Genomic DNA, 13913 nt, shown 5'->3' on the forward strand with positions numbered 1-13913 from the left:
GAACTGAACGAGGAAGTCTGGGGAGGCAAGAGATTGGACAGTTTGGGGACTTCCACAGCAGGTGACCAGCTGCAGTGACCTCCAGTTTCCAGATCTCTATATTTGGGTTTTAAATTAACAAGAGAGGAGTTAACTATTGGGACTTGTCCCAGAGAAGGGGAAACCATGAGCCAAGGAATCACTCTGGTTATTGACCAAAGTCATTATCATATTGGTTTAGTGCAGGTGTCCTATCTTGAAAAGCGTGTGAGACTAGTACCCAAGTCTTCTGATTGCCACTTACACGCAGCATGCTCTCAAGACATATTCTTAATTTCTTAATATTTTAAAAACTAATTAATAGGTTTTGGGTAGGAATAAAGTGGGGGACTGTCAGGCAAAGGGAACAAAAAAGTGCAGTGGCCTTCAGATAGAATGAACTTGGTATCCCAAAATAGAAAAGGTTCTTGTGGCTAGAGAATTATCTGCAAGGAGTAAGGAGTAGCAGAAGGGCGTTCAGAGGCTTTATTGCATCGTGGTGAAAAGTTCAGAGGTCTTTTTTTTGTTTGCTTGTTTATTTTCCTATGTGCATTCGAAAGCCACTGAAGAGATTTAAGCAGATATGAATTACATTTTCTGAAAAACACTCTGACCGCTCAATCGAGAATGGATTCTGTGAAGGCTTGAATAAGAGTGACAGTACTAGAGATGGTAAGAAGTGGGTTGATTCAACATGCATTTTTGTATCTTGGAGAGAGAACTGGCAGAACTTGCTGATGGATTTGGTGTCAGGGTAAAGAAAAGGGAAATCCAAAGTGGGTGCTAGGCTTTTGGCTTGGGCGACTAGATGGATGGTAATGTTCTTCACTGAACTATGAAGACTGATGGAAGGAGTAGTTTTAGGGAGGAAGACAGTTTGGAATCGATCATGTCAAGTGTGAGATGTCAGCAGTCTTAGTGAGGAAGTCAGAGGGACAGTCAGATATACATTTGAGAATCACAAGATTATAAATGTTGCTTAAAGACAGGGGCCTGGATGAGATTGCTTGGGGGGCCTAAGACTGAGCTCTGGACACTGTAATATTAGATAATCTAGCTAGGCAGCAAAGGGTAAAGGAAACTGGGAAGTCAATTAGGTCAGAGAAATGCTGTATTATTTTTAAAGTGTGGGTTTTTTTTGTTTGTTTGTTTTTGTTTTTGACAGAGTCTCACTCTGTTGCCCAGGCTGGAGTGGAGTGCAGTGATACCATTTTGTCTAACTTTAACCTTGAACTCATGGGCTCAAGCAATCCTCCTGCCTCAGCCTCCCAAGTGGTTGAGACCACAGGTGCATGCCGCCATGCCTGTCTAATTTTTATTTTTTGATTTTTTGTAAAGAGGAGGTCTCACTTTGTTGCCCAGGCTGGTTTTGAACTCCTAGGCTCAAGCTATTCACCTGCTTCAGCCTCCCAAAGTGTTAGGATTACGGGTGTGAGCCACTGCACCTGGCCAAAGTTTGGGCTCTTAATTTATAGTTCTTTATAGATGTTTGTAATTTCTCTATATGATAGTTTATTTTGGACACCTGGGTTGTTTATGAATCTCTTTTCATATTAGTCTAGTAAATGTTACACACTTTGCAGCTCTAGATTTTTCCTTGCTTAAATCTTTGGCAAAATCTCTCTAGTTTTCTCTTTCTGTGTGTTTGAGGAGCTGGGAGCCATTCCCTGTTAACTGGGCATGGAAGGAAGGCCAAGTCTGCCAATAAGTCTCTTTTTGAGCCTGTAAATATTTGTATAAGGTCCATTAACTCTATTATGTGGTCATAGATAAACCAGGTACTTATAGGCAACTCTAATAAACTACATGCAGCTTTGTAGTTTATTTGCAATACAATTTTAATTTTAGCAATCCTTTAATTGTTAAATTAAAGCCTGCCTAAGCTCTTTTGTAGTATTTTGCGTTTGTCTGGGGTGTATCTCTTCATTGGCTTTTGGCATATGTGTTTAGTTTAAAGCAGTCCAAGCAAAACATAAATAGAAAGGTAAGCCTACTAATGATATATGGCATATATATTTACACACACACACACACACACACACACACACACACAGAGTAAACAGCCATAAGAACTATGTCCGTCTCTTTCTAATATAGCTAAGTAACTGTAACAGTCAGTTAGTCCACCTGAGGACCCAACTTTATTTTTTAAGTAAAAATAAAAATCTTACTTGTTATCAAAACAATATGTTCCTTGTAGTAAAACAGAAGCAAACTTTTTAAATAGAAAATTTGGAACATAATAATCGTAACTCCACCATCCAGGGATAACCACTGTTAATATCTAAGGTTGTATTCTTCCAGATCATTGTACATATACTGTAGAGTTTGGAGTCATACTGTTCATTTTAATTTAAAATAAACAACAACAACAAAAACTTAGCAATGTATTGTGACTTTCTTTCTTTTCTTTTCTTTTTTTTTTTGGAGGCAGAATCTCATTCTGCCCCTAGGCTGGAGTGCAGCGGCACAATCATAGCTCACTGCAGCCTCAACCTCCTGGGCTCAGGTGCTCCTCCCACCTCAGCATGTCAGGCAGCTGGGATTACAGGTGTGCATCACCACACCCCACGCCCAGCTAAGGTTTTTTTTTTTTTTTTTTTTTTGAGAGATGGCATTTCACCATGTTGCCCAGGTGGGTCTCACACCCCTGGGCTCAAGTAATCTGCCTGACTCAGCTTCCCAAAGTGCTGGGACTACAGGAGTCAGTCATCACGCCCAGTCCTTCTCCCCTCTTCCCTCTTCCGTCTCCCCTCTCCCCTCTCCCCCTTGCCCCCCCTTCCTCCTTTCCTCCTTTCTCTTTCTTTCTCTTTCTCTCTTTCTCTCTCTCTCTCTCTTTCTCTCTTTCTTTCTTTCGACAGAGTCTCACTCTGTCACTTAGACTGGAGTGCAGTGGCCTGATTTCTGCTCACTGGAACCTCCACCTCCCAGGTTCAAGCGATTCTCCTGCCTCAGCCTCCCGAGTAACTGAGATCACAGGTGTCCACCACCACACCCGGCTAATTTTTGTATTTTTAGTGGAGACGGGGTTTCACCATGTTGGCCAGGCTGGTCTCAAACTCCTGGCCTCAAGCGATCCACCTGCCTTGGCATCACAAAGTGCTGGGATTATAGGTGTGAGCCACCTTGCCCGACTGGGCCCCTATTTTTTAATAATAATAAATATTCTTCAAGACTTGCTTCAGACTTTAAATGACTGCCAAGAATTTCACAGTATGAATGTGCAAATTTACCTATTTATCTATCAGTGTTCACATTGTTTCCGTGTTTTTGTTTTTGTGTTCTGCTAGTGTATCAATAATGTCATCCTGGCTGGGTGTGGTGGCTCACTCTTGTAATCCCAGCCCTCTGGGAGGCTGAGGCAAGAGGATTGCTTGAGCTCAGAAGTTTGAGACCAGCCTGGGAAACATATGGAGACCTTATCTCTATTAAAAAACAAAAATTAGCCAGGCATGGTGGTGTGCACCTGTAGTTGCAGCTACTTGGGAGACTGAGGCAGGAGAATCAGTTGAGCCTGGGAGATAAGGCTGCAGTGAGCTATGATTGTACCACTGAACTCCAGCCTGGGTGACAGAGTGAGATAATGTTTCAAAAACAAACAAACAAACAAACAAACAAAAGGTATCCTTACAATTAAATCCTTGTTTACAGTATATTCCTATTTCCTTAGTCTAAACTTTGAGAAGTAGACTTGCTGAGTCAAAGAGTTCTGACACATACTGCCAAATTTTTCTACAGGCTGAATTAATGTGTACTTCTACCAAAAATAAATGCCTTTGTTAACACTGGGTTTCAAAAACAATTTCAGAAATGTTTCTCAAATCAATAGGGAAAATGGTGTCTCATCAGTGGTTTAATTTGTATTTATTTGATTACTTGTGAGGTTGAATGTTTTTGTCTTACACTTGTTAGCTATTGGCATTTCTAATTTAATGACTTGCTTTTCTATATCCTCTACTCAATATTCTCTGAAGATGCTTGGTTATTGATTTGCAGGGACCAGTGTCTCTATAAATGGATATTGAGTCTATGTGTTTTAAATATTTTTTCTCATCTGCCATTGGCATTTTATTTTTTGATCTGAAATGGTAAAAAAAATATGTAATTTAGGCCAGTTTTTCTTTTTATGATTTCTCTGTTGCTATTTTTAAAATGTTGTTATTATAGACATTATTTTTTGATACATATTTGTATGTATTTATAGGGTACAAGTGCTATTTTGATACATGCATGGAATGTGTCGTGATCAAGTCAGGGCATTTAGGATATTCACCACCTCAAACATTTGTCATTTCTTTGTGTTGGGAACATTTCACGTCTTCTCTCCCAGCTATTTTGAAATATACAATATATTGTTGTTAACTATAGTCACCCCACTCTGCTATCAAACATTACAGCTTTTTCCTTGCATCTAAGTGTTTGTACTCATTAATGAACCTCTCTTCATCCCCCGCATCCACACACACACCCTTCCCAGCCTCTGGTATCTATCATTCTACTCTCGAACTCCATGCGATCAAATTTTTTAGCTCTCACATATGAGTGATTTGTCTTTTTGTGCTTGGTTTATTTCACTCAACATAATGACCTCTAGTTCCATCCATGTTGCTGCAAATAATAGGATTTCATCCCTTTTTTCTGGCCAAATAGTATTCCATTGCGTATATATATGTTTTCTTTATCCATTTTCCCCTTGATGGACATAGTTTGCTTCCATATCTATGCTATTGTGAATAGTGCTGCATTAAACATAGGAGTGCAGATACCCCTTTGATATACTGATTTCCTTTCCTTTGGATAAATACTCAGTAGTGGAATTGCTGGATTGCATGGTAGGTCTACTTTAAGTTTTTGAGAAATCTTCATACTCTTATCCGTAGTGGCTATGCTAATTTACATTCCCGCCAACACTGTATAGCAGTTCCCCTTCTCCATATCTTGTCAGCATTTGTTTTTTTCCCCTGATAATAGCTATTCTAACTGGGATAAGGTGATATCTCATTGTGGTTTTGACTTGCATTTCCCCGATTAGTGGTGTTAAGCATTTTAAAAATATACTTACTGTGTATTTGTATGTCTCCTTTTGAGAAATGTCTATTCAGATTCTTTGCCCACTTTTAATATAATTATTTGCTTTTTGGTATTGAGTTGAGTTCCTTGTATATTTTAGATATTAGTCCTTGTCACATGAATAGTTTGCAAATATTTTCTCTCATTCAACAGGTTGTTGTTATTTTTAAGAAAGCATTTCCCAACTTGAAATTATATAAATACTTACCTATATATATTTTTCTACTGCTTGTTTAGTTCCATTTTTTACTTGAAATCATTACCCTGTAGACGTTATTTGGTGTGATACAAGAAGTAGAAATTTAATTTAATTTATTTCAAATGATTAACTATTCAAAGATTAATCAATTTTTTATACCATTTCACATTTCTTCTCTGTATTTGCAGATTAATTATAAAGGAAAGCACTGATCAAAAGTTACACACTGGAGGCCCGTGGCCATATCTAGCCTATGAATATATTTAGTTCAGAATATTTTTGAATTAGTTATCTGCATCTAATAATCAGAAAGTTTTATACAAGAATCTGTTTTTACAAATTCTCCTTAAAAATCAGAATACTGGCAACTCTAGACTCACAGTCTCCCTTGACAAAAATATGCAGGAGCTGGGAAGCAGTTGGTTTCTGTCATCAGGAAAGGTCCCCACCAGTGTGCTTTATTCATTTTTGTTGTCTGCCTGATCCCTGGAGGCATTTGAGGATGCAACCACTGCTATTAAGTTTTGTATATTTATTTTGCAATTGGACACATTACACGAATTCTCTAATTAGTACTAACCATTTTGTGGCTAATTTTCCTGGGTTTTCAAGTAATTATATCATCATGCAAAAAAATTACAATTTTGTCTTCTCTTTTCCAAATATATACTTTCTAATTCTTTCTTCTCGCCTTATTACAGTTGCCTAAAAATTTCTCACATTTTGAATAATGGTTATGACTGTTAATTTTAACTTTAATTTTTAGCGTGACAAGATTGAGAGGTGCCTAAATGGCTGGTTTGTTTCTGGGTGTGTCTGTTTCCAGGAGAGATTGGTGGGTGAGTCAGTGGACTGAGAGAAGACAACTTGCCCTTGTTGGGGGCAGGCGTTGTCCAACTGGTTGGGGGCCTGGTTGGAACAAACAGGAGAAAGACAGGAGATTCTCTGTTTCTGCTGTCTTTCTTCTGGAGTGGGATGCTTTTCCTCCTCTTGCCCTTGGACATCAAGCTCCAGGTTCTTTGGCTTTTGGACTCTGAGACTTGCACCAGGGACCTCCCAGGGCTCTCAGGCCTTTGGCCCCAGACTGGGGACTGCACGGTCAGCTTCCCTGGTTCTGAGTTCCCTGGTCCTCTTTAGCTTACAGGTGCTGGTCGTGAGACTTTGCCTCTGTGGTCATGTGAGCAGCCAATTCCCTCATAAATCCCCTCTCATCTGTCCTACTGGCTCTGTCTCTCTGAAGAACCTTGACTAACACAATGGTCGTAATAGCAGACATCTTTATACGGTACCTAATTTTAATGGGAATGCCCCCCCGTGCTTGACTTTTAGGTATGAAGTAAGCATTTTTTTTATTGTGTCAAGGAAGTATATTTTTTGTAGTTCTCTCATGTTTTGATTTTGTATTAATATCAGTAATATATGTGGAATTTGATCAGACCAAATGACTTTTCAATATCTATTGATATTACCCTGTGACTTCTCTAAATTTAATATATTATAATAAGAGATTTTTCTAAGGGTTCATATGCTTCACATAGTTTAAGCCATGTATGTATTTTTATTATGAATCCTACCAATATCTAACACTACCTAATAAGCCCTAATAATATACTTCTTAATCTAATTTGCCTTTAAAAGGCAATTAGGAAATTTTTATCTGTTTTCATAAATGAGATTTGTCTATTGTAATTGTTCTTTCTCTTTTTGGTGCTTTGTCATTTTTTTCTTATTAGAAAATGTCTTTTCAACACAACTAAAGCAGCAGCTCAAGTTTTTTTTCTTTTTCTTTTTCTTTTTTTCGTATATGATTCCAATTATATAATATTCTGGAAAATTATGGAAACAGTAACATTCTAGAAAATTACAGAGACAGTGAAAAGATCAGTAGTTGCTAGGAGTTGGGTAGAGGAAGAGATAAAGAAGTGAAACACAGGATTTTTAGGGCAGTGCAACTATTTTGTATGATATTGTAATGATAGGCACACACATTTGTCAATATCCACAGAATATACAACCCCCAAAATAAACCCTAATGTAATCTATGGATTTTGTGATGATGACATGTCCATGTAGGTTCATCATTAGGTAACTAATGTACCACTCTGGTGACGGATGTTGGTAAAGGGGGTGGCTGGGGGTTGGGGCAGGCAGGGGGCATAGGGGTACTATCTATACTTCTTACTCAATTTAGCTGTGAAACTAAAACTGCTCTAAAAAAGTCTATTAATTAAAATTTAAAAATGAAATAATATGAGGCTCATTATCAAGCTCTAGAGCCGGAAGAAGCACCTGTCTGACCCAGAAAAAGACCCTGTGATGGCCCTCCAGCAGCATCCTGCATTGGCCCACGTTGCAGATCTAAGGCAGGTGTCCTGGGCAAAGGTGAGCAGAGAGTGCTCTTCAGAGAAGAACTGTAACCACTCAGTGGGCTTTTCTTGCCCGCTGCTCAGATACAGCTAATTTATCAAGACAGGGGAATTACAATAGAGAAAGAGTTTTACACACATAGAGCTGGGTTAAATGGGAGACCAGAGTTTTATTATTACTCAAATCAGCCTCCCTGAACATTTGGAGGCTAGGGTTTTTCAAAGATAGTTTGAGGATAGGGGGATGGCTAGGGAATGGGTGCTGCTGATTGGTTAGGGGATGCAATCTTAGGCGTGTGGGAAATGGTCCTCATGTGTGCTGAGTTTGCTTTAAAATATACTTCATTTAATATCTCTACTGCTGACCATACTTAATTCTTTAATTGCATTTACTGGTACTTTTTAAAATTCTCTAAAAAGTTAATTTTTCATTTACATATTGTGATGGCTAATTAAAATTAATGCATAAATGCATCAACCTGACTTGGCTAAGGGATGCCCAGATAGCTGGTAAAACATTTCTGGATGTGTCTGTGAGGTTATTTTCAGAAGAGAGTAGCATTTGAATCAGTAGACTGAGTAAAGAAGACCACTCCACCAGTGTGAGCAGGTGTCATCCAATCTGTTGAGGGTCTGAATGGAACAAGAAGGTGGAAGAAGGGTGAATTTGTTCTCTCTTCTTTTTTCTTAATTTATTTGTTATCTTAAAATTTTTTTCCCACCCAGCTGCACACTGATGTTCTCTCTTCTTGAGCTGGGACATCCAACTTCTGCCCTCAGACATCAGCTCTCCTGATTCTCTGGAGTTTGGGCCTGGACTGGAACTATACCACTGGCTCTTCTGAGCCTCCAGCTTGCAGGGGTCAGATTGTGGGACTTTGCAGCCTTCATAATCCCATGAGCCAATCCCTCATAATAAATCTCTTTCTGTATATCTCTCTCTATATATACCTTTTTGGTTCTATGTCTCTGGAGATCCCTGATTAATACATATTATTTTCTTTTCTACTTTTTTCTTTTCTTTTTCTTTCTTTTTTTTTTTTTTTTTACAATTTTGATGTGAAGCATATTATACATACAAAATAGAGTAAAACATGCATTTGTACAGTGTAAAGGATGATAATAAAATAAACACCCATATAGTCATCACTTAGCTTAAGACATAGAATATCATCAATGCCTAGAAATTGTTTTCCAGTTGCATTTTTCTTCTTTCTCACACAAAACCATTATCCTGAGTTTCGAGTTAAAATATCCTTGCTTTTTACTGATAGTTTCGCCTCTTAATGTATCCTTTAACAATATATTGTTTAGTTTGGCTGTTTTTGGTCTTCACGTATGCAACTACTCCTTGATTTATGATGGGATTACATCCTGATAAACCCAAACCTAATGTAAGTTAAAAATCAGATGGGTTTATCAGGAGTGTACTGAATGCATATTGCTTTTGCACCATGGTAAAGTCAAAAAATTGTAAGTCAGGGACCATCTATATAGAATCATATGGCATATATATTTTTATGATACCCTTTTTGCCCAATATTATGTGTATGTGAGCCATCCATGCTGACGTATGCAGCTGAGGCACACTTATTTACACTGCTGTATATATTCCATTACACACATTTATTATCTCTTCTGCCTTTGAGTGACATTTTTGCATTTAAGGTTGCTAAGGAGAAATCTGCTATTTCGCAGTGTAAATGGCCTGTTCTGTTTTGTTTTCAGCCTGGATGGTTATAGGCCTTTTTTCTTTATCTTTGATAGTCAATGTTTGCTAGAATAAATCCAGATACATTTTATTAAGTTTGTCTGGCACTCCTCATATTGGCCCCATTATTTCTATATATGGTCATTTTTCTCCATTTTCTCATCCTTACAATGGAAGGCTTATGCCTGTCCAGCATGGGAATGGGTAAGTGTTCTCTCAGAGATTATATGTCCCTGTGAAAGCCTTTCAGTCTTGGCACAAGAAATAAGTTTATATTTTCTTGACCTTAACCACCTTAAAAGTGTCATGATGTGTGAGGAGTAAGAAGAGACGTGGCCGGCCGGGCGCGGTGACTCAGGCCTGTAATCTCAGCACTTTGGGAGGCCAAGGTGGGTGGATCACGAGGTCAGGAGATCGAGACCATCCTGGCTAACATGGTGAAAACCCATCTTTACTAACACAAAAACTTAGCCAGACGTGGTGGCAGGCACCTGTAGTCCCAGGTACTCGGTAGGCTGAGGCAGGAGAATGGTGTGCACCCGGCAGGCGGAGCTTGCAGTGAGCCGAGATCGCGCCACTGCACTCCAGCCTGGGCGACAGAGCGAGACTGGGTCTCGGAAAAAACAAAACAAAACAAAACAAACAAACAACAACAACAACAAAAATCAGAAGAGACGTGATCATAGGTAGGCAGCCTCATCTCTGCCTGAAGGGCTTCTCCTGGAATTATCACACCAGCTGAAGCCCACCGGGGCAGGCAGCAGTACCCCTCCAGCCAGCCTGGCGGCCCTCCCCAAGAGCAAACCTCATCAGTACCTCTGCTCCATTCTCCATGCCTTCTGTGCTGTGAACAAGCCTTGAGCATGCCTGGGACCACCTGGCCCTCCTTGAGAGCTCCAGCACCTGTTTCCTTCTCAAGGTGGTGGTGGAGTTTGAATTTGGCACTGTCCTCAACGGAATGACAGTCTTATGATCATCACTCATCTCTGGTCCCGTCACACCAAGGAGTGGAATGTTTGTCCTCTTCTTTTGCCTAGGTCATTTCAGCTGCAGATTAGGAAGGGAGAGTGTTAAATTCATTGGCTCAGATTGTCATGCTGATTTGGAAACACTGGCTATTCCACTTGTATTGACTCTCAAGTTGAAAAGTGGGCCTTTTGTGCATTCAGGATGTCTCCCAGAGCCTAGCGAGGAGGGTAGAGATGGATAGGCAGCTTCTTTTTTCCAATCCAAACTTGAGAAAATTTCAGCTGCATCAGCAGGTTACAAGGGAAACTACCTGAATGCCACCTGGGATTTATAGACACCTGGGGGATAAGCATTTGTTTCTAATGTGGAATAAGATAATCTTTTCCTCCTAGCTTCTGGACAATAGAAAGGGAGTCTGACCATTTGCCAAACATATCGTGGAAGGGGAAAGTACATAGAACTGGAGATTAGACAATGTCCTTAGTATTCTTCCTTTACAGAAATTCTGTGACTAGTGTTTTCTTTGACTAGAGATGAAGGGCTCCATCTCTCTAATCTTGAAGTCCTGAGATATGTGCCTGCTTGTTCAATGTCACCTAAGGCTTTTTAGTCAGTGTTGAAGGATGGGGCTGTCTTATGATCACACAGATATATTTTATTGTCTTAAGGGCCTGACAAATCAGGGATACCTTCTAGTTAAATTCCTCTTGAAGGGCCTGAAGTCTCCTTAGTACTCAGCATGCAGTTCAGATGTTTCCCTTTCTCCTGGGAAACAAATAGGATTCTCAAATTGTGGCTTTGTTAATTGTTCTGAAGCAAGTTGCGTTAAAATTTATATGCACCTTTCCAAGAGAAGATAAATTATACATATTACAAGAAGGAGAAGAAAAGACACAGTGATTATGAAATTCCTCAGAGAAAGGTTCTTTGTTCTTTGCGTGCCGCATAATGTATCTGTCAGAGCAGACCTGTCCATTCAGCAGGTCTAAGATGGCAGTGAGTTATGACTGGAGGACTCAAGCTTATCCTCCTCATTATTGGGAATATAATCGAAAGGTCAGAATACTTCCCCTTTGAGAGTTATCCAAGCCAGGGCCTTGGCTGTGGTCTATGGGTCTTTAACTTGAGGACGGGGGAAGATAGGGTAGGGAACGTGGTCTTAGATTTCTCAGATATTTGAAAATAACTTTATCTTCAGTCAAAATCTGGAAACTGTACACATTACAATCAAGTGTTTCTTGGACTTTCTAGGGTAGAGGAAAAATGGGACAATAAAATAACTCTTTTATTCTTTTATGTCTGTTGGAGTCTTGAATATCATTTAGCCCTGATATCATTCAGTTGGGTCCAACCTGAGAAGGAGAACATCTCTGATTTGATAAGCTTCTAAAGTAGTGTACATGTTGCATTTTGATCACAATAAGACAGATTATACAGAGTGCTATGAGACAGAGACAGGCCAAAATAACTTTACTCTCTTTATATTCCTTTTTTTTTTCTTACATAAAAGGCTGGGCAATATTCAGGCATTGCCCATCCTACTCCTGACCCTGTGCAATTGTCCAGAAAGTCCCTGAGCCCAGAGCTGGGTGCAGGCTGTGCCTACAGCAGTCCTTGGGGGTAACCGGTAGCCTGTGGGGGAGGAGGACTATTCTGACCTCCTTTTACAACTTTCGCAAGGGCAGGCAATCTGGATCAATGGAGTTAGCTAATCATGACTTCCTCAGTTATTTTATAACTCTGTGCCTCAGTTTCCTCTTCTCTAAAATGATGGTAAAAATAGAATGTCCTTTTTAGAGATGTGAAAATTAAATGAGGTAAAGCTGTTAGGAGGTTTCAGGGCTAGAGTAAGTGCTTAATCAATAATTATTTGTGACATTATTATTACCTTATTTGGATCATTGGAGAGTAAATTTCTCCCTATTCTTGAGTAGAAATGCTTAATAATCAAACAATTTGGTTTCTAAGTGAAGATGAGCTTTTAGTGGGAAATTTACAGATATCTTATGCCTCCCCTTCTTGCCTATACAAAACCTATTTTCTTGGTGGGACACCGAGAGCCTTATAAACTTTGCTTACGCACAATAGAGAATATTCACAAAGTCTCTTAATCTCATCCAACTCCCATGAGAAGGAACACTGTTACATAGTGATGACAGTGGATCTCAACTTCATCATGAATTCTTCCCAAGAGACTCCTGAAACGTTTATTTTATAGCAAAGATGCCTTCCAGCAAGATTGACTATAAAAAGAATTCTCTCTCTCATTGACTTGTTTTATAAAATCAAAGACATGATCTCATGGAAGAAAATCTCCCAGTTGATTTGACAAAAATGCTTAGTTAAGGAATGAGTAGATGATGTGTTTGTTTTATTCCACAACTAAGTTGTAAGGTCTGAAAGGGAAGGGAGCTAGATTCCTATTTTTGCAGATTACAAAGACTCAGTACATCGGACTGGCGTGGTGGCTCATGCCTGTAATCCCAGCTCCTTGGGAGGTCAAAGTGGGAAGATTGCTTGAGCCCAGGAGTTTGAGGCTGCAGTGAGCTGTGATCATGCCATTGCACTCCAGCCTGGGCGACAGAGCGAGACCCTGTCTCTAAAACAAAACAAAACGAAACTAAACTAGAATAGATTTAGTACGGGACCCTAAAATGTGCTGGATACAGTAAATGTTGACGTGGGCTGACCAGGTCCAAATAGTAGAAACAATATTTTTGAAACTTTAAGAAGAAGATTCATGTATGAAAAGATAAAAATAGACGTGCTTAGATGTGGGAGTGAAGAGAGTAGCCACACTCACTTGACTCTGCCTTTCCTAGAGGGCCCTGAGGGTGTCCTTTAGCGCTTTGAGGGCCTCTGAGAGGGCCTGACCCTGTTTGATTGAAGATGAGGCTCCTGAGACAAAGTGACTTAACCAAGTCTATACCAAATTATTTATGGTAAAATCAGGACTAGGACTCAGGCCTTTAACTGAACTTGGAGATTCCAAGATCTCCCTTCTGCTTTCTCTGTATGAAAGGAATTTTTCTTATTTTGATTACACCTGAGACTAGTATAATTCCACATCAACCAGCTCCTATTATATTTCCTGTGAAAGGAAGTTGGATGCAATATCACAATTGACCAATAGATGTCACTATATGCCATATTATTGTGCATGTGTGCATGTGGCCGCCTGCCTGAATTTTGCTTGAATTTCTTAATTGGGGTGGGGTCTGTAGACTTCTGGGAATCACTGGATCTATTTGGGAGACGCAAAAGAACTATGAGAATTTTAAAAATTGCATTTTAAGCTTGATAAAAGTTTTATCAAATCAAGAATTATTTGACCTGCTATAAAGGCAAAACTGTTACTTGAAACCTTTTTTAATAGGAAAAAAGGGATGTTTTTCAAGTTGAGCTCCCTGGATGAGAAGTGGAGTTAGTGGGGCTAGGGGAGCCCCTAACTTCTATTCAACTGGCAAAACCTCCCCTTCCACTTCATAGAGAGGAGTCTGAGGGATTGAAGGGCATGAGATTTGACAGAACTGGGTCTAAGTCCTGGTTCATTTGTTAGCTGTGTGATCTTGAGTATGTT

Source organism: Macaca mulatta, chromosome 1 (genome assembly GCF_049350105.2).
Source record: "Macaca mulatta isolate MMU2019108-1 chromosome 1, T2T-MMU8v2.0, whole genome shotgun sequence".
NCBI lineage: Eukaryota > Metazoa > Chordata > Mammalia > Primates > Cercopithecidae > Macaca > Macaca mulatta.